This window comes from Bos indicus, chromosome 17 (genome assembly GCF_029378745.1).
Source record: "Bos indicus isolate NIAB-ARS_2022 breed Sahiwal x Tharparkar chromosome 17, NIAB-ARS_B.indTharparkar_mat_pri_1.0, whole genome shotgun sequence".
In the NCBI taxonomy this organism is placed as follows: Eukaryota; Metazoa; Chordata; class Mammalia; order Artiodactyla; family Bovidae; genus Bos; species Bos indicus.
This window is the reverse complement of record NC_091776.1, coordinates 69,812,744-69,831,941: the sequence shown is the minus strand read 5'-3', so window position 1 is coordinate 69,831,941 and position 19,198 is coordinate 69,812,744. Positions and strand designations below refer to the sequence as shown.

At 42.7% G+C, this 19,198-nt stretch overlaps 1 non-coding gene across 1 annotated transcript; it reads left to right on the top strand.

The window, feature by feature from the left end:
- Positions 1-2,643: 2,643 nt before the first annotated feature.
- On the top strand, positions 2,644-2,717 carry TRNAG-UCC (transfer RNA glycine (anticodon UCC)). Its single transcript has one exon. It is a non-coding gene; the product is annotated as a tRNA-Gly (tRNA).
- The last annotated feature ends 16,481 nt before the right edge of the window (positions 2,718-19,198 follow it).

Sequence of the window (19,198 nt, the reverse complement as noted above, 5' to 3'; positions counted from 1 at the left end):
TAAGTGGGTACGTGCACAAACATGGGAACGTTTGTGTGTGCTTGCCGAGAGACACGCAGCTTCCAGACACGGGACTGGTATGTACCAAGGTTGCTTTCAGAACTTCAGTCTGATTGTGGTTTCGGCCTGTCATCGGGTGAAGTGACAACATCTAAGACCCAGTCTGGAGTATTGTGAGCACAAAATAGCCTCAGGCTGTTTGGGAGATTAATGCTACTCACCGCCCTCGGCGGGCACACCGAGCCTCAGTGAGTCAGCGTGCTGCAGGGGTGATGCCCCAGAGTGGCCTCCCGTGTCCACGAAATGATTTCAGGTGCAACGAGGATAAACACTTTCCCCTATCATTTCATGTGCTTTAGAGGAAAAATTTAAAACTGGACATCCAAACTCGTGATTTCATTATGGCTGTTGGTTTTTGGGAAGTGTTTATTATTTTTTTTAAAGATTTATTTTTTAAAATGTATGTATTGATTTCAGCTATGCCGGGTCTTAGTTGCAGCACATGGGACCTTCGCTCTTCGTTGAGGCATGTGGGATCTTTAGTTGCAGCATGCAAACTCTTAATTGTGGCAGGTGGGATCTAGTTCCCTGACCAGAAATGGAATCCACGTCCCTGCATTGGGAGCTTGGAGTCTTAGCCACCGGACCATGAGGGAAGTCCCAAGTTCATTATTATTATCAATTTTTTTTTTTTTTTTTTGGTCATTACCATGCAGCTTATGGGATCTTGGGCTTCCCTAGTGGCTCAGATGGTAAAGAATCAGCCTGCAATGCAGGAGACATGGGTTCGATCCCTGGGTTGGGAAGATCCCCTGGAGGAGGGAATGGTGACCTACTCCAGTATCCTTGCATGGAGGAGTCCATGGACAGAGGAGCCTGATGGGCTGCAGTCCACAGGGCCACAAAGACTAAGGGATCATAGTTCCCCAACCAGGGATTGAACCCGTGGCAGTGAAAGTGAAAGTCCTCACCCCTCGACCGCTAGGGAATTCCCAGGGTGAGTTTAAATTGCTACTAGATATGTTTGAGTTTTGAAAAAGTGAGGTAAACTCAGTCCACAACTGGGGTCTATGCAGAGCCTGATCTGCCAGCAGCAGTAGCAGCAGCAAAGCGAGAGGCTACCGTAGCTCTCATTCCACAACCAGGCACTACTGGGTGGGCCCATCCATCACAGTGTCAGCAGCACACACGTGGAATGCGCTCAGTCGTGTCCAACTCTTTGAGACCCATAGACCATAGCCCGCCAGGCTCCTCCGTCCACGGAATTCTCCGGGCAAGAATACGGGAGTGCGTTGCCATTCCCTTCTGCAGGGGATCTTCAGCAGCAGCAAAATCGTGTTTCCCTGCTCTCTACCCGGTGGCATACGAATACCTACAGGGCTCAGCAGCTTCTGCCCACCCTGACCTCTGCCACAAGGTCCTCAATGACAGTAGATGACCCAGAATAGCACATCTTCTACCTGTGGCACCAAAAGGAATTGAGCAGAAGCCCCAGCAGCACGAGAAGAATGAAACAGGTAACAATAACATTACAAGGACTCGGAAAAATTAAGCTGTCATTGGAACTGAAGACCACAGAAATAGTCCAGAACCTATGCTGAAAAAGGGTGATTTCTAAAATACAAGATTTGAATAGGCTCAAGAATCTCCTAACAAAATAACCAAAATGTCCAGGATGCAATAAAAAATCATAGTTTATACCAAGAACTAGAAAAATCACAATTTGAATAAGAAAAGATCAACAGATGCTGATATCAAGATGGAGTAGATGTTGGAACTATTTGATAAGGATTTTGAAGCAGTTATCATAAACAGGCTTCGATAATAATAACAAATTCTCTGGAGACGATATTTTTTTAAAATGTATTTATTTAGGCTCTGCTGGGTCTTTGTTGCTACACGGGCTTTTCTCTAGTTGTGGTGCTAGAGGAGAGGGCATGTGGGATCTTCCCGGATCAGGATCAAACCCATGTCTCCTGCATTGGCAGCAGATTCCTCACCACTGAGGCACCAGGGAAGTCCCAGAGGACAAATTAAAAAATTGAAAATCTTATGTTTCTCTGTTGGTCCAGTAGTAAGGAATCGCCTGCCAATGAGGCACACTGGTTTGGTCCCTGGTCCAGGAAGATCCCACACACCTTGGAGCAGTTAAGCCTGGGCACCTCTATTACTGACCCTGTGCTCCAGCGCCTGGGGCCACAACTCCTGAGCCTGTGCACCATCGAGCCTGTGCTCCACAAGAGAAGCCACCCCAGTGAGAAGCCCGTGCGCCGCAACTAGAGAAAATCCTGTGCAGCAACAAAGACGCAGCCCAGCTGAAAATAAATACAAACAAGTCAAATGCTAATCTCGTAAAAAACAGAAAATCTCAACAAGGAAACAGAAATTATAAAAACAACCAAATAGCATTTCTAGAACTGAGAGATACAGTAACTAAAATAAAAACCTTGCTCGATGGGCTCAGTGGGGATGACAAAGAATAGAATTAGTGAATTGAAGATGTGTCAATAAAATTCAATCTGCACAACAGAGAGAATAAAGACTGAAAATATACGAAAAAAATATATCTGATAAATGACTCTTACCCAATATATACAAAGAACATTTAAAACTCAACAACAAGAAAACAACCTGACTGGGAATTCCCTGGTGGTCTAGTGGTTAGGACTCCTGTGCTTCCACTGCAGAGGGCCAGGGTTCAATCCCTGGTCAGGGAACTAAGATTCCAAAAGCTGTGCAACCAAAAACAACCCCAAACCCAAAAACAAACAAACAAAATACCAGCCAAACACAATCTGATTAAAAAATAGGCCAAAGATTTTAATAGACACCTCACCAAAGAAGACATAAAGATGGCAAAGAAGCATATGAAAAGATGCTCTACAACATATGTCCACATATAAAGCATGTTAAAGCAATAGTTCGATACCGCTACACACTTAGAATGTTCAAAATCCAGAACATGGACAACATCAAATGCTGGATGTGAAGCCAAGGGAACTCTTGTTCATTGCTGGTGGGGATGCAGGATGGTACAGCGACTTTGGAAGATGGCATGGCAGTTTCTTACGAAACTAAACATGTTCTTACTATACAACCCAGCAATCACACTCCTAGGTACTTACCTAAAGGAGCTGAAAAGTTATGTCCACACAAAAACCTATACAAAGACTTTCTCAGAAGATTTACTCATAATGGCCAAAACTTGGAAACAACCAAGATGTCCTTGTGTAGAGAATGGATAAATAAATATGGTACACCCAGACAATGGAATACTATGCACTGTTAAAGAGAAATGAGCTGTCAAGCCAGGAAAAGATATAGAGGGAACTTAAGTGCATAATATTAAGTGAAAGAGGCTAGTCTGAAAAGCCTATATACTGTATGATCTCCACTCGTGACATTCTGGAAAAGGCAAAACTATGGAGACAATAAAAATATCAGTGGTCATGAGGACTTGGGGGATGGGGGATGAATAGCCAGAGCACAGAAGGTTTTTAGAGCAGTGAAAATAATGCTATAATTTGGACACATGTCATCATGCACTTGTCCAAACTCATAGAACGCATGAAACAAAAAGGTGACTGTGTAATTCGGGTGATTATGATGTGTCAACGTGGACTCACCAGTTGTAACAAACGTACCATTTTGTGGGGAATGTTGATAATAGGGGAGGCTGTGCACGTGTAGGGGCATGGAGTATGTGGGAAATCCCTGTTCCTTCATCTTGATTTTGCTTTGAAGCTAAAACAGTTCTTTAAAAAAAAAAAGGATTAAAAAAATTGAATAGAATCTTGCAGATCTGTGGGACAATAACAGTGGACTTCACCTTTGTATTCTTGGAGTTTCAGAAGGGGAGAAAGGAACTTCCCTGGCGGTCCAGTGTCTGAGGCTCTGTGCTCCCAGTGCAGGGGGCCCGGGTCTGAGCCCAGGTCAGGGAACTAGATCCCTCATGCCACAACTAAGACCTGGTACAGCTAAATAAGTAAAATATTTCTTAAAAGAAGTAGAGGAGAAAGTGTAGGATGAAAATGTTCAAGGAAATAATATTTGGTCATGTTCCAAATTTGGTGAAAGACATAAAAATATAGATACAAGGAGTCAAGTGAATCCCAAACAGGATAAATTCAAAGGGAGCCACAGCAAGACACCTCATATTTAAACATTAAAAAAAAAAAACAAAGACAAAGAAAAAAGGTTAAAAAGCAGCAGAGAGAAATGATGCATACTTATATAGGAATACCACCTTGGATCACAGCAGATTTCTCGCCTGAAGCCATGGAAGCAGGAGGGAAATGGCACAACATTTTTCCAGCGCTGAAGAAAATGAGCTGGATCCAGTGAAACTATCTTGCAGGAGTGAAGGGGGAAATAAAGACATTGTCATATGAATGGAAACTAAGAGAACTTCTTGCTAGCAGACTTGCCACGGACGAATGGTTAAAGAATGTTCTCTCATCAGAAAGAAAATCATCACAGAAGTCTGAAGCCTTTAGAAATGAAAGAACAATGGAATGGGCAAAAATAGAAGAAACCTATTCTTCACCTCACGATTTTAAACCATATTTTGTGGTTGAAGCAAAATTTATAATGCCATCTGATGTGGTGGTATTGGGAGGCAGAGATATTGAATAATGTCCTCCACACTGAGAAGGAACGTTGAGGCTGAAAAATGAAGTAGGCAACTCCATAAAGTCCAATTATGAAGTTTATTGTGATACATACAGGTAGGAAGGATTGGGCAGATGCATGATCAGAGGCACTCACAGCTATATTTCAGGCCGCTGAGGGGTACTGGAAATTTGAATTTTACTAAAGGTACAAATGAAATATGACCACTAGCGAGAAGCACAGTCACACCAGTGGGAACCAGGGGGTTTTTCCGACCCCTAGGAGGCTCGTGCCCATTAACCATCTGTGTTAGTGAGAGGCGCTCTTCCGGGTTTCAGGTCAGATGAAAGCTGATGGGGAACTCCTCTGGTTTGGGCACGTTCCTTGGTGAGTTAGGCTACAGTTCATTCACATGGAAGGCTGAGCTGACAAAACGTGAGTCTAAGAAGGAACTGACAAAGGGGAGTCCGAGTGGTTCTGCTGCAATGTACGTAGAAGAAATGCTTAAGACAGTTACATTTAAAAAGTGAGAGGGTGAAGGGATCTAAACCAAAGTATGGTTTCCAGGGACCTGCCTGGTGGTCCGGTGCCTAAGACTCTGGGCTCCCAGGGCAGGGGGCCTGGGTCTGATCCCTGCTTAGGGAACCAGATCCCACATGCGACGGCTGAGGGACCCCTCAGGCTGCAGGTAAAGACCCTGCGTGCCACAGTGAAGACTGAAGATCCTGAGCGCCGCAGCTAAGACCCAGAGCAGCCAGGCAAATAAATATTAAAAAAAAAAAAAAAAAAGTATGGTTTCTACATTTCACACAGCGTGGTAAGCATCGACACCAGTGTGCTGTGATGGATTACACAGTGGTACCGAGAACCAGAATTAGAAAAAAACCCTATGTATACATTTATACATACTGCTGCTGCTGCTGCTAAGTCGCTTCAGTCATGTCCAACTCTGTGCGACCCCATAGACAGCAGCCCACCAGGCTCCCCTGTCCCTGGGATTCTCAAGGCGAGAACACTGGAGTGGGTTGCCATTTCCTTCTCCAATGCATGAAAGTGAAGAGTGGAAGTGAAGTCGATCAGTCGAGTCCAACTCTTAGCGACCCCATGGACTGCAGCCTACCAGGCTCCTCCATCCATGGGATTTTCCAGGCCAAAGTACTGGAGTAGGGTGCCATTGCCTTCCCCAATTTATACATACATGTGTATATAAATGTATATTCATACATACATTTATTATACAAAGCAATATACTAAAAATATTATAACTATGTCACATTTGGAACTCTAAAAATAATACCTAAATGCTTAGGTAACCCACATGAAGGCAGTAGGAAGCAACAGAGGATGAGAAATAGAAGGAAAAGATAGAAATACGTATAAAATGGCACATTTAGGCCATAACACATCAATAGATACTTTAAATTTTTTTTAAAATTTAAAACTTTTATGTATTTATTTTGGTTGCGCTGGGTCTTTGGAGCTGCGGGAGGAGTTGTGAGCGTTGCAGCGCTCGGGCTTCTCATTGCGGTGGCTCCTCCTGTTGAGGAGCACAGGCTGTGGGGCACACAGGCCTCAGTAGCTGTGGCTCACAGGCTTAACTGCTCCACAGCCATGTGGAATCTTCCTGGACCAGGGATCAAACCCATGTCCCCTGCATTGGCAGGCAGATTCTTATCCACTGGACCACTAGGGACGTCCATCAATAGTTACTTTAAATGTAAATGGTGTAGATATACCAAATAAAAGAGACTGGCAGAATGTATAAAAAATTATGATCCAACTTAGGGAATCTAAGGAATTCCCCTGACTGTACACCATTTAGGATCAATAAGCCATTTTGATACATTACTATTAACTAAAGCCCTTCCTTGGTAGCTTGGATAATAAAGTGCCTGCAATGCGGGAGACCTGGGTTCAATCCCTGGGTCGGGAAGATCCCTGAGTTGGGAAGACCCTCTGGAGAAGGAACTGGCAACCCACTCCAGTATTCTTGCCTGGAAAATCTCTTGGACAGTGGAGCCTGGTGGGCTACGGTCAATGGGGTCGCAAAGAGTTGGACACGACTGAGTGACTAACACTTTCACTTTTCAAAGCCCATAGTTTATTTAGATTTTCTTAGTCCTTCTTCTGTTCCAGGATCCCATCCCGGAGACCACTTTCCATTTAATTGTCATTTCTCCTCAGGCTCCTTTAGGCTGTAAGTTTCTCATAATTTCCTTGTTGATGACTTTGACAGTTTTTTTTTGTTTTTTTTTTTTGGCTGAGCCGCATGGCTCGTGGGATCTTAGTTTCCTGACCACGGATTGAACCTGGACTCTCAGCAGTGAGAGCTCGGAGTCCTAACTGCTGGACCGCCAAGGAATTTGCAACCTAGACAGTTTTCTTAAAACTTTTTGGCCTTGCCATGCAGCATGTGGAATCTTAGTTCCCTGACCAGGGATCGAAACTGTACATTCTGCATTGAAAGTACAGTCTTAACCACTGGCCCACCAGGGAAGCCCCAACTTTGGCAGTTTTGAGAAGAACCAGTCAAGTATTTTGGAGTCTGCTCCAAAATGGATACTGGATTTGTCCAGTGTTTTTCTCATAAAACCAGGTTATCGGCGGGGGCTTGGGTGGGAGGGGTGGGGAGAAACCTCAGAGCTCTCCATTTTTCCATGACATCATATCAAGCACACGGGCTATCAATGTGATTGATGACTGTTGATGTTGGCCTCGATCACCTGGCTGACGTAATGTTTTTTAGGTTTCTCCATCGTCAAATTATACTTTGTTCCTCTCTCCATATTGTACAATTTGGAAAGAAGTCCCAGTGCACAGGCTGGGCCTAATAAGGGGAGAGTTATGCTCCCCTGCCTTGAGGGTAGAGTAGCTACATGAATTCTTTGGAATTCTTTTGTGTATTAGTTTCCTCAAGCTGCCATAACGAATTACCACACGCTAGATGGCTTAAAATCAGATACGTATCCTCTCAGAGCTCTGGAGGCTAGAAGTCTGAGGTCGAGGTGTCTACAGGGCCATATTCCTCTGAAGGGACCGGGAAGGAAATGTTCCTTGCCTTTTCCAGCTTTCTGGTGGCCTCAGGCATCACTTGGTTTGTGGCAGCAGGACTCCAGTCTACCGCCACCTGGTCATCTTCTCTGTGTATCTCTATGTCCTTGTTATAAGGACACCAGTCGGGACTTGCCTGGTGGTCCAGTGGCTAAGACTTGTTGCTCCCAGTGCAGGGGGCCCTGGTTCAATTCCTGGTCAGGGAACTAGATCCCACATGCCGCAACTAAGAGTTCTCATGCTGCAACGAAGACCCGTTGCAGCCAAATTTTTTTTTTTTTTTTAAAGGACAGCAATCATTGGATTAGGGGCTCACCTTGAATCCAGTATATCTTGAGATCCTTAACTAATCACACTTGCAAAGACCCTATTTTTGAATAAAATCACATTCTAAGTTTCCAGGAGACCTGAGTTTTGGGGACACACCCTTCAGCCCACTCCATCCAATGTGGGATATCTCGTCTCTGGCCCTCATTAATTTATTCAATCATTTATATCATTATGAATTAATGGCTGGACTGGAAGAAACACAAACTGGAACCAAGATTGCCGGGAGAAATATCAATAACCTCAGATATGCAGAGGACACCACCCTTATGGCAGAAAGTGAGGAGGAACTCAAAAGCCTCTTGATGAAAGTGAAAGTGGAGAGTGAAAAAGTTGGCTTAAAGCTCAACATTCAGAAAACGAAGATCATGGCATCCGGTCCCACCACTTCATGGGAAATAGATGGGGAAACAGTGGAAACAGTGTCAGACTTTATTTTTCTGAGCTCCAAAATCACTACAGATGGTGACTGCAGCCATGAAATTAAAAGACGCTTACTCCTTGGAAGGAAAGTTATGACCAACCGAGATAGCATATTCAAAAGCAAACACATTACTTTGCCAACAAAGGTTTGTCTAGTCAAGGCTATGGTTTTTCCAGTGGTCATGTATGGATGTGAGAGTTGGACTGTGAAGAAGGCTGAGCGCCGAAGAATTGATGCTTTTGAACTGTGATGTTGGAGAAGACTCTTGAGAGTCCCTTGGACTGCAAAGAGATCCAACCAGTCCATTCTGAAGGAGATCAGCCCTGGGATTTCTTTGGAAGGAATGATGCTGAAGCTGAAACTCCAGTACTTTGGCCACCTCATGAGAAGAGTTGACTCATTGGAAAAGACTCTGATGCTGGGAGGGATTGGGGGCAGGAGGAGAAGGGGACGACAGAGGATGAGATGGCTGGATGGCATCACTGACTTGATGGACGTGAGTCTGAGTGAACTCCGGGAGTTGGTGATGGACAGGGAGGCCTGGCGTGCTGCGATTCATGGGGTCGCAAAGAGTCGGACACGACTGACTGACTGATCTGATCTGATCTGATTTTTTTACTCTGAGTCATAATCCAATGCTACTTTAACTTTTTGCTCAAATTGTTTCAGCTTTGGTCATTAAAAGCTCCTTCAGTTGGTTCCTGTGATAGTATTATTATTAGGAGCACTTCCTTGCTCTCTAGCAGTACAAGATACTCCAAACTCACCTTCATCTTGTATATTTCCTACTCCAGTCTTAGAATCAGCCATTTCTCTAAGGAGCCCTGATTCCTTTTATTGGGGAATGGCATTAGAATCCAAAATCTGGGCATTAGGCCAGATTCTTAAGGTTTCTGGAGTGTCATTTCTTTTAGGCCCTCTCAGCTGACAGAGCGAAAAATGTTTTCCATATATATAACACATACACATATTAAACACATTTATTATACAACAAATACTATTGTTATATAATAACACTAAAATAAGTTGCTTCTGTAGTGTCTGACTGTGCAACCCTATGGATTGTAGCTTGCCATGGGATTCTCCAGGTAAGAATACTGGAGTGGGTTGCTATGCTCCCCCCTCCAGGGGATCTTCCTGACCCAGGGATCGAACCCATGTCTCTTACATCTCCTGCACTGGCAGGCAGGTTCTTTACCACTAGTGCCTCCTGGGAAGCCCATTATATAACAGGAGTGAATGATAATCGCGCAGTTGTGTCCAACTCTTTGCGACCCCATGGACTGTAACCTGTCAGGCTCCTCTGTCCATGGACTTCTTCAGGCCAGAATACTGGAGTGGGTTGTCATTTCCTTTTCCAGGATTACATAACATATGTGTATATATATATATATATATATATATATATATATATAAATTTGAAGAAGGCTGAACACCAAAAAATTGATGCTTTTGAACTGTGGTGCCAGAGAAGACTCTTGAGAGTCCCTTGGACTGCAAGGAGATCAAACTAGTCAATCCTAAAGGAAATCAACCCCCAGTATTCATTGGAAGGACTGACGCTGAAGCTGAAGCTCCAATACTTTGGCCACCTGATGCGAAATGAGGCTGGGAAAGATTGAGGGCAAAAGGAGAAGGGGGCGGCAGAAGATAAGATGGTTAAGTAGCATCAGTGAATCAAGGACATGAATTTGAGCAAACCTTGGAAGACAGTGGAAGACAGAGGAGCCTGGCATGCTATAGTCCATGGGGTTGCAAGGAGTTGGACACGACTTAGCGACTGAACAGCAACAAAGTGGTGGTTCTGAGATTCAAAGAGGGACCGTTCTTTTGGCTTGGAAAATCCTTCTCCACTCCCAGACCACGGCTTTGACCACTTGACCATTCCCGCCCTGGTCTTTACCCAGAGGGCTTCACTAGTGTCTCACTGCTTCCTACTCCTCCACCTCCAACTCCTTGAACCTCAAACTGAACTCATTACTTTCATCCTCAAACCTGCACTGAATTCTTTATTTACTCTTTCGAAAGGGGCAACCTTTCTCCTATCATGCGTGCCCACCTCTGCTTCCTCCATATCTGGTCAGTTATCCAGCCTGTGAATTAACCCTGATGTCTCTTCCTCCTCCTCTCCATCACCATGGCTGCTCCTAAGGGCAGAGTCTTTCTAATCTGCCCCGGACACTCTGGACTTGGTGCTTCAGACAAACCATGCTCTTTCATGCCTTTGCACCTTTGCATTAACTGTTCTCTCTGCCGGGTTGTACCCGTCCCCTCATTAACTGCCTGGAAAATTCATAATTATCTTTTAAAATTCTGCTCGGGCATCTGGAAAGCTTTGCTTATCTTCTGTTTATACTCTTGCTACTCAAAATGTGGTCTGCAAATGACCACACTTTGGAACATCACTGGGGAACTGGTGAGTGAGTGAAAGTGAAAGTCGCTCAGTCATGTCCGACTCTTTGTGACCCCATAGACTATACAGTCCATGGAATTCTCCAGGCCAGAATATTGGAGCGGGTAGCCTTTCCCTTCTCCAGGGGGATCTTCCCAACCCAGGGATCGAACCCGGATCTCCTGCATTGCAGGAGAATTCTTTACCAGCTGAGCCTCAAGGGAAGCCCAAACTGATAGGAATGTAGAATCTCAATTTCTGTCTCAGACCTTCTGAATCTACATCCGCTTTTCAAAAGATGCACAGGGGATCTGTGTGCAGGCTGGACTTTGAGAAGTGTCATATACCACTTCTGACCCTGCCCTTCCATTGTGACCTGAGGTGCATTTTTGGTAATTACTTGTGTCCATTTTCCCCTCAGGACTGTGAATTCCCTGAGGTCAGGGTCAGGGTTCATGCCCCATTCAGGGGTCAGTCCAAGCCTTGGCAATTAATTGGTTGAACCCTCAGGGTTCTTTAGATCTGGTCTGAGCCCAGTGGCAAAAAAGAATTAAGGAAGTAATGTTCTTTTCGAACATTATTTTACTTTATTCTCACAAAAATATTATCAAACAATGCATGTGTGTGCATGCTGAGTTGCTCAGTCATATCCGACTCTTTGCAACCCCCTGGACTGTAGCCTGCCAGGCTCCTCTGTCCTAGGAATTTCCCAGGCAAGAATACTGGAGTGGGCTGCCAATACCTTCTTCAGGGTATCTTCCTGATCCAGGGCTCGAACTGGAGTCCCCTGCATCTCCTGAATTGGCAGGCAGATTCTTTACCACTGAGCCATCTGAAAACTGCCAAACAATGCATATGGCCCCACTTCTCCTACACCCCCCAACTTAGGATGAATTCACAGAAGAATCAAATGGAAAAATGAACAAGGGTTAATGTTTAAGACTGTTTATACTTATAAAAAATTAGAAAGGATTTAATTGTCCTATTTTATGCAGCCATTAAAAATGGTGTTAGGACTTTCCTGGTGGTGCCGTGGATAAGAATCTGTCTGCCAGTGCAGGAGACATGTGTTCAATCCCTGGTCCGGGAAGATTCCACGTGCCACGGAGCAATGAAGCCCGGGTGCCACAACTACTGAGCCTGCGCTCCAGCACATGCAAGCCACAACTACCGAAAGCCGCGCATCTGAAGCCTGTGCTCCACAACAAGAGAGGCCGCTGCAACGAAAAGCCCAGGGGCCACAAGGAAGAGGAGCTCGAACTCATCGCAACGAGAGAAAGCCCATGCAAAGCGACGAGGCCCCAGCACAACCAGGAAATAAATAACATTTTAAAAAGGAAAACATAGTGTTATGTGGGAGCTCTCTGGTTGTCCAGTGGTTAGGACTCAGTGCTTTCACTGCAAAGCCTGGGGTTCTGTCCCTGGTCCGGGAAGTATGATCCTGAAAGCCACATGGTGTGGTGACAAACAAGTGTTATGTGACTATATACAGAAAAGTAATATTCATAATATAAAGACAACTTTCTAATTTAAAAATTATGTATAAATTTGACAAATTCATACATATATATACATAAAAATATATTCCTTTTCAGATTCTTTTCCTTTATAGGTTATTGCATAATGTTGAATACAGTTTCTTGTGCTGAATAGTAGGTCCTTGTTGGTTGTTAAAAATTATAGTTTATGTCTCCATTTTTTAATCATTATAAGAAACTGAACACACAATATGATGTTGTGCCATGTTCTTTTAGGTCATTTCAGTCATTTGAAGTTAGTATTCAGTTCAACTTAATGAAATTCAAATGAACAATTTGAAGTTAGTATTTAATAGCTGTATGTTGTGTATGGCTTGTGCATGCAGATATTCTAATTGTTGAGCTCCATGTATTAATTTTTTTAGTTTCTCGTTTACTTGTTTCTGGCTTATTTTCTTTTACTATTTTATGCACTATTGCCCTGCATTTAAATCTAAAATTAAATCAAGAAAACACAGCTACCACTATAAAATCACTGGCAAAATTATGTAATGCTTGTATTGTTTTATAATGACATGAGAAAATTCTTTGTGTATGAGAAGTGTGTCTATCCATTATTAGTCACATGTGGATAACATTCGTGTATTTGAAAAATACATAGAACTCACAAAAAAAATTTTTTTAACAAATTCAAGCACCATAGACTTATGTTGGTAAGCATTAAACGTAACAGTCTGTTCCCCAGCATCTGTTAACTGATGGGCTTTTCTCACTGATTCTTCTGAGTCATTCCCAACAAGGGTACTTGTCCTCGGAGGCCTGATGTCTTCGGAGCCAAAAAGAGATCGAATTCCATTCAGAAGCAAAGGAAAGCTTTATAGTTCCATCGGAGAATTGAGAGCTAGGAGTGTTGGACTCTACGTAGCTCCCGCTCCTTCTCAGGCTGCGAGGGGGATGCTTTCTAGAGTTCTTATCTGTAGGGAAGCGGGGAGCTCAGGGCTCAGCGTGTCGAGTGCAGCGTCTCTGCACACGGCCCGCCGCCGCCATCTTGAATTGCCTGTGGCGCGCAGCCCTTCGCTGAGCTGAGACGTTGAAGCAGCCATTTCGCATCAGAACTCTTGTCTGAAGTGCTGTGTGGGTGCGGGCTGCTGCATGCCGCCCTGCTATGAGCAAGTAAAACTAGACTAAGTACAAAGGAAAAAGAAAAGGTTAGACTTTATTACCCAGATTCTATTTTATTTCCTAGGAACTGTTAATGGGCTTTGCTGGTGACACTTTCTTCCTCTTAGAACTTCTGGTACACAACATTGTGAAGCAACTACACTCCAAAAAAAAAAAAATTAAACTCCACCCCCCCCCACAAAAATGAGAACTTGTTTTTCTGCCATTTGCTTTCTTTAATATTTTTCCAAGTCCTTTCACATGTCTACCTTGATTTTTTCAAATGGCAACATCATTTAAAGGAGTATAAATAATTTATTCCATTCCCTTGTTGACAGACATTTTAGTTGTTTCATCTGTCATTGTTTCTTATTATATGAACAATATCATAAACAACCTTTTACATGTATATTTGGCTTTCTTTTATACAATGTTTTTCTGATTTAAAAATAATGCATATGCATGGTTAAGTTTTTAAAGAAATGTATAAGAAAGCATAATGCCTAAAGGTGAAAATTTAAAAATCATCCTTAATTCATCAACATGAGATACTGAATCTCAGTTTCTTAAAATATTTTAATTACTTTTCCTAGAATTAATAGAATAAAAAGAATGGAAGTAAAACCAAAATCTTCCTTCACCCCCCTCCCAACTGCTCTATATTTATAAAGTGATTGCGAAATAGTAAGAGATGGGAACATTCTGTATTTGGTTGAACTTTTTCTTAGTTGGTATAACTTTAAATTTCCATGTAATAAAATTTTGTCACTTGTGGAATAAAAATCAGAAAACAAGTATGATGGCTAAATAGACAATAAACACACTATACATTTAAAAAATTTATTGAAAGGAACAGAGTTTAAAACCTGAATCCTCAGCACTTCCTTGGTGGGCCTGTGGCTAAGACTCCATGCTCCCAATGCAGAAGGCCCAGGTTCAATCCCTGGTCAGGGAACTAGATCCCCCATGCTGCAACTGAAACCTGGTGCAGCCAAATAAATGAATAAAAATAAATACTTAAAAAAAGACTCAAACTCTCTAGAAAAAAGTAACTGAGAAAACCTGGTCTCTAAGACAATGTTCAATAAAAGTGATAATTACATGTAGGAAAAAGAAAAAAAAAGACATCTGAGGAAAACACACCTGTTGTCTATTCTTTTTGTGTGTGTGTGTGTCTTTTTAAAAATCTTTAGTTAGAGGATAATTGCTTTACAATATTGTGTTGGCTTCTGCTGTACAACAATGTGCATCAGCCACAAGTACACATTTGTCCCCTCCCTCCTGAATCTCCCCCACTCCCCACTGCATCTCACCCTCTCGGGTGTCACAGAGCACCGAGATGAGTTCTCTGTGCCCATACGGCACCTTCTCACTGGCCATCTATTTCACAAATGATAGTGTATTTATGTCAGTGCAACTCTCTCAATTTGTCCCACCCTCCCCTTCCCCCTCTGTGTTCAAAGTCCGTTCTCTATGTCTGCATCTCTATTGCTGCCCTGCAAATAGGGTCATCAGTACTATTTTTCTAGATTCTATATATTTGCATTAGTATATGAAACTTGTTTTTCTCTTTCTGACTTACTTCATGCTGTACAAGCATGAAGCTCTAGGTTCATGTATAAGCTCTAGGTTCATCCACCTCACTAGAACTGACTCAAAAACATTCCTTTTTATGGCTGAGTAATATTCCACTGTATATATGTATCATATCTTATTTATCCATTCATTGTCCAATGGACATCTAGGTTGCTTCCATGTCCTAGCTATTGTAAATAGTGCTGCAGTGAACATTGGGGGTACATGTCTTTTTCATTTATGGTTTTTTCAGGATGGCACCCCACTCCAGCACCCTTGCCTGGAAAATCCCATGGACAGAGGAGCCTGGTAGGCTGCAGTCCATGAGGTCGCTAAGAGTCAGACACGACTGAGCGACTTCACTTTCACTTTTCACTTTCATGCATTGGAGAAGGAAATGGCAACCCACTCCAGTGTTCTTGCCTGGAGAATCCCAGGGACGGGGGAGCCTGGTGGGCTGCCGTCTATGGGGTCGCACAGAGTCGGACATGACTGAAGCGACTTAGCAGCAGCAGCAGCAGCAGTGAGGTTGCTGGGTCATATGGTAGTTTTATTCCTAGTTTTAAAAGAATCTCCATATTGTTCTCCATAGTGGCTGTATTAATTTACGTTACCACCAGCAGTGCAAGAGGGTTCCCCTTTCTCCACATTGCCTCCAGCTTTTATTTTTTGTAGATTTTTTGATGATAGCCATTCTAACCAGAATTTTGGAAAACTCAGCAGTGGCCATAGGACTGGAAAAGGTTAGTTTTCATTCCAATCTCTAAGAAAGGCAGTGCCAAAGAATGCTCAAACTACAGCACAATTGCACTCATCTCACACGCTAGTAAAGTAATGCTCAAAATTCTCCAAGCCAGGCTTCAACAATACGTAAATGGTGAACTTTCAGATGTTCAAGCTGGATTTAGAAAAGGCAGAGGAACCAGAGATCAAATTGCCAACATCCCCTGGAACATCAAAAAAGCAAGAGAGTGCAGAAGCTTTTAAGTTTAATTAGGTCCCATTTGTTTATTTTTGCTTTTATTTCCAGTATTCTGGGAGGTGGGTCATAGAGGATCCTGCTGTGATGTATGTCGGAGAGTGTTTTGCCTATATTCTCCTCTAGGAGTTTTATAGTTTCTGGTCTTACGTTGAGATCTTTAATCCATTTTGAGTTTATTTTTGTGTATGGTGTTAGAAAGTGTTCTAGTTTCATTCTTTTACAAGTGGTTGACCAGTTTTCCCAGCACCACTTGTTAAAGAGATTGTCTTTAATCCATTGTATACTCTTGCCTCCTTTGTCAAAGATAAAGTGTCCATATGTGTGTGGATTTATCTCTGGGCTTTCTATTTTGTTCCATTGATCAATATTTCTGTCTTTGTGCCAGTACCATACTGTCTTGATAACTGTGGCTTTGTAATAGAGCCTGAAGTCAGGTAGGTTGATTCCTCCAGTTCCATTCTTCTTTCTCAAGATAGCTTTGGCTATTCGAGGTTTTTTGTATTTCCATACAAATTGTGATATTATTTGTTCTAGCTCTGTGAAGAATACCATTGGTAGCTTGATAGGGATTGCATTGAATCTATAAATTGCTTTGGGTAGTATACTCATTTTAGCAAGGTGAAAAGGCAGCCTTCAGAATGGGAGAAAATAATAGCAAATGAAGCAACTGACAAACAACTAATCTCAAAAATATACAAGCAACTCCTACAGCTCAACTCCAGAAAAATAAATGACCCAATCAAAAAAATGGGCCAAAGAACTAAATAGACATTTCTCCAAAGAAGACATACAGATGGCTAACGAACACATGAAAAGATGCTCAACATCACTCATTATCAGAGAAATGCAAATCAAAACCACTATGAGGTACCATTTCACACCAGTCAGAATGGCTGTGATCCAAAAGTCTACAAGCAATCAATGCTGGAGAGGGTGTGGAGAAAAGGGAACCCTCTTACACTGTTGGTGGGAATGCAAACTAGTACAGCCACTATGGAGAACAGTGTGGAGATTCCTTAAAAAACTGGAAATAGAACTGCCTTATGATCCAGCAATCCCACTGCTGGGCATACACACTGAGGAAACCAGAAGGGAAAGAGACACATGTACCCCAATGTTCATCGCAGCACTGTTTATAATAGCCAGGACATGGAAGCAACCTAGATGTCCATCAGCAGATGAATGGATAAGAAAGCTGTGGTACATATACACAATGGAATATTACTCAGCCATTAAAAAGAATACATTTGAATCAGTTCTAATGAGGTGGATGAAACTGGAACCTATTATACAGAGTGAAGTAAGCCAGAAAGAAAAACATCAATACAGTATACTAACGCATATATATGGAATTTAGAAAGATGGTAACAATAACCCTGTGTACGAGACAGCAAAAGAGACACTGATGTATAGATCAGTCTTGTGGACTCTGTGGGAGAGGGAGAGGGTGGGGAGATTTGGGAGAATGGCATTGAAACATGTGTAATATCATGTATGAGACGAGTCGCCAGTCCAGGTTCGATGCACGATGCTGGATGCTTGGGGCTGGTGCACTGGGACGGCCCAGAGGGAGGGTATGGGGAGGGAGGAGGGAGGAGGGTTCAGGATGGGGAGCACGGGTATACCTGTGGCAGATTCATTTTGATGTTGGGCAAAACTAATATAATATTGTAAAGTTTAAAAATAAAATAAAAATTAAAAAAAAAAGGCAAGAGAGTTCCAGAAAAACATCTATTTCTGCTTTATTGATTATGCCAAAGCCTTTGACTGTGTGGATCACAACAAACTGTGGAAAATTCTGAAAGAGATGGGCATACCAGACCACCTGACTTGCCTCCTGAGAAATCTGTATGCAGGTCAGGAAGCAACAGTTAGAACTGGACATGGAACAACAGACTGGTTCCCAATAGGACAAGGAGTTATGTCAAGACTGTATATTGTCACTCTGCTTATTTAATTTATATGCAGAGTACATCATGAGAAACGCTGGACTGGATGAAGCACAAGCTGGAATCAAGATGGCTGGGAGAAATATCAATAACCTCAGATATGCAGATGACACCACCCTTATGGCAGAAAGTGAAGAAGAACTAAAGAGCCTCTTGATGAAAGTGAAAGAGGAGAGTGAAAAAGTTGGCTTAAAACTCAGCATTCAGAAAACTAAGATCATGGCATCTGGTCCCATCACTTTATGGCAAATAGATAGGGAAACAATGGAAACAGTGGCAGATTTTATTTTTGGGGGGCTCCAGAATCACTGCAGATGGTGACTGCAGCCATGAAATTAAAAGACACTTGCTCCTTGGAAGGAAAGTTATGACCAACCTAGACAGCATATTAAGAAGCAGAGACATTACTTTGCCAACAAAGGTCCGTCTAGTCAAAGCTATGCTTTTTCCAGTAGTCATGTATGGATGTGAGAGCTGGACTATAAAGAAAGCTGAGCACCAAAGAATTGATGCTTTTGAACTGTGGTGTTGGAGAAGACTCTTGAGAGTTCCTTGGACAGCAGGGAGATCTAACCAGTCCATCCTAAAGGAAATCCGTCCTGAATATTCATTCATTGGAAGGACTGATGCTAAAGCTGAAACTCCAATACTTTGTCCACCTGATGCGAAGAACTGACTCCTTGGAAAAGACCCTGATACTGGGAAAGATTGAAGGCGGGAGGAGAAGGGGACGACAGACGAGATGGTTGGATGGCATCACCGACTCAATGGACATAAGTTTGAGTAAACTCCAGGAGTTGGTGATGGAGAAGGAGGCCTGGCGTGCTGCAGTTCATTGGGTTGCAAAGAGTTGGACACAACTGAGCTACTGAACTGAACTCGTGTCTTGGCTATTGTAAATACTGCTGCAATGAACACTGGCATATACGTATCCTTTCAGGTCATGTTTTTTTCTGGGTAAATGCCCAGGAGTGGAATTGCTGGATCAAATGGCAGCTCTATTTTTAGTTTTTTAGTTATTTTTAGTTTTCTGAAGGACCTTCATCCTGTTCTCCATAGGTTCTCCAATTTACATTCCCATCAACAGTGGAGGAGGGTTCCTGTTTCTCCATACTCTCTCCAGCATTTATTGTTTGTAGACTTTTTTGATAATGGCCATTCTGACGAGCAGAACAATAACACAGTTTATAAATGTTTAACTAACTCAGACATCCTTTTTAAAAAATCTTCATTAAACATTATTTTTCT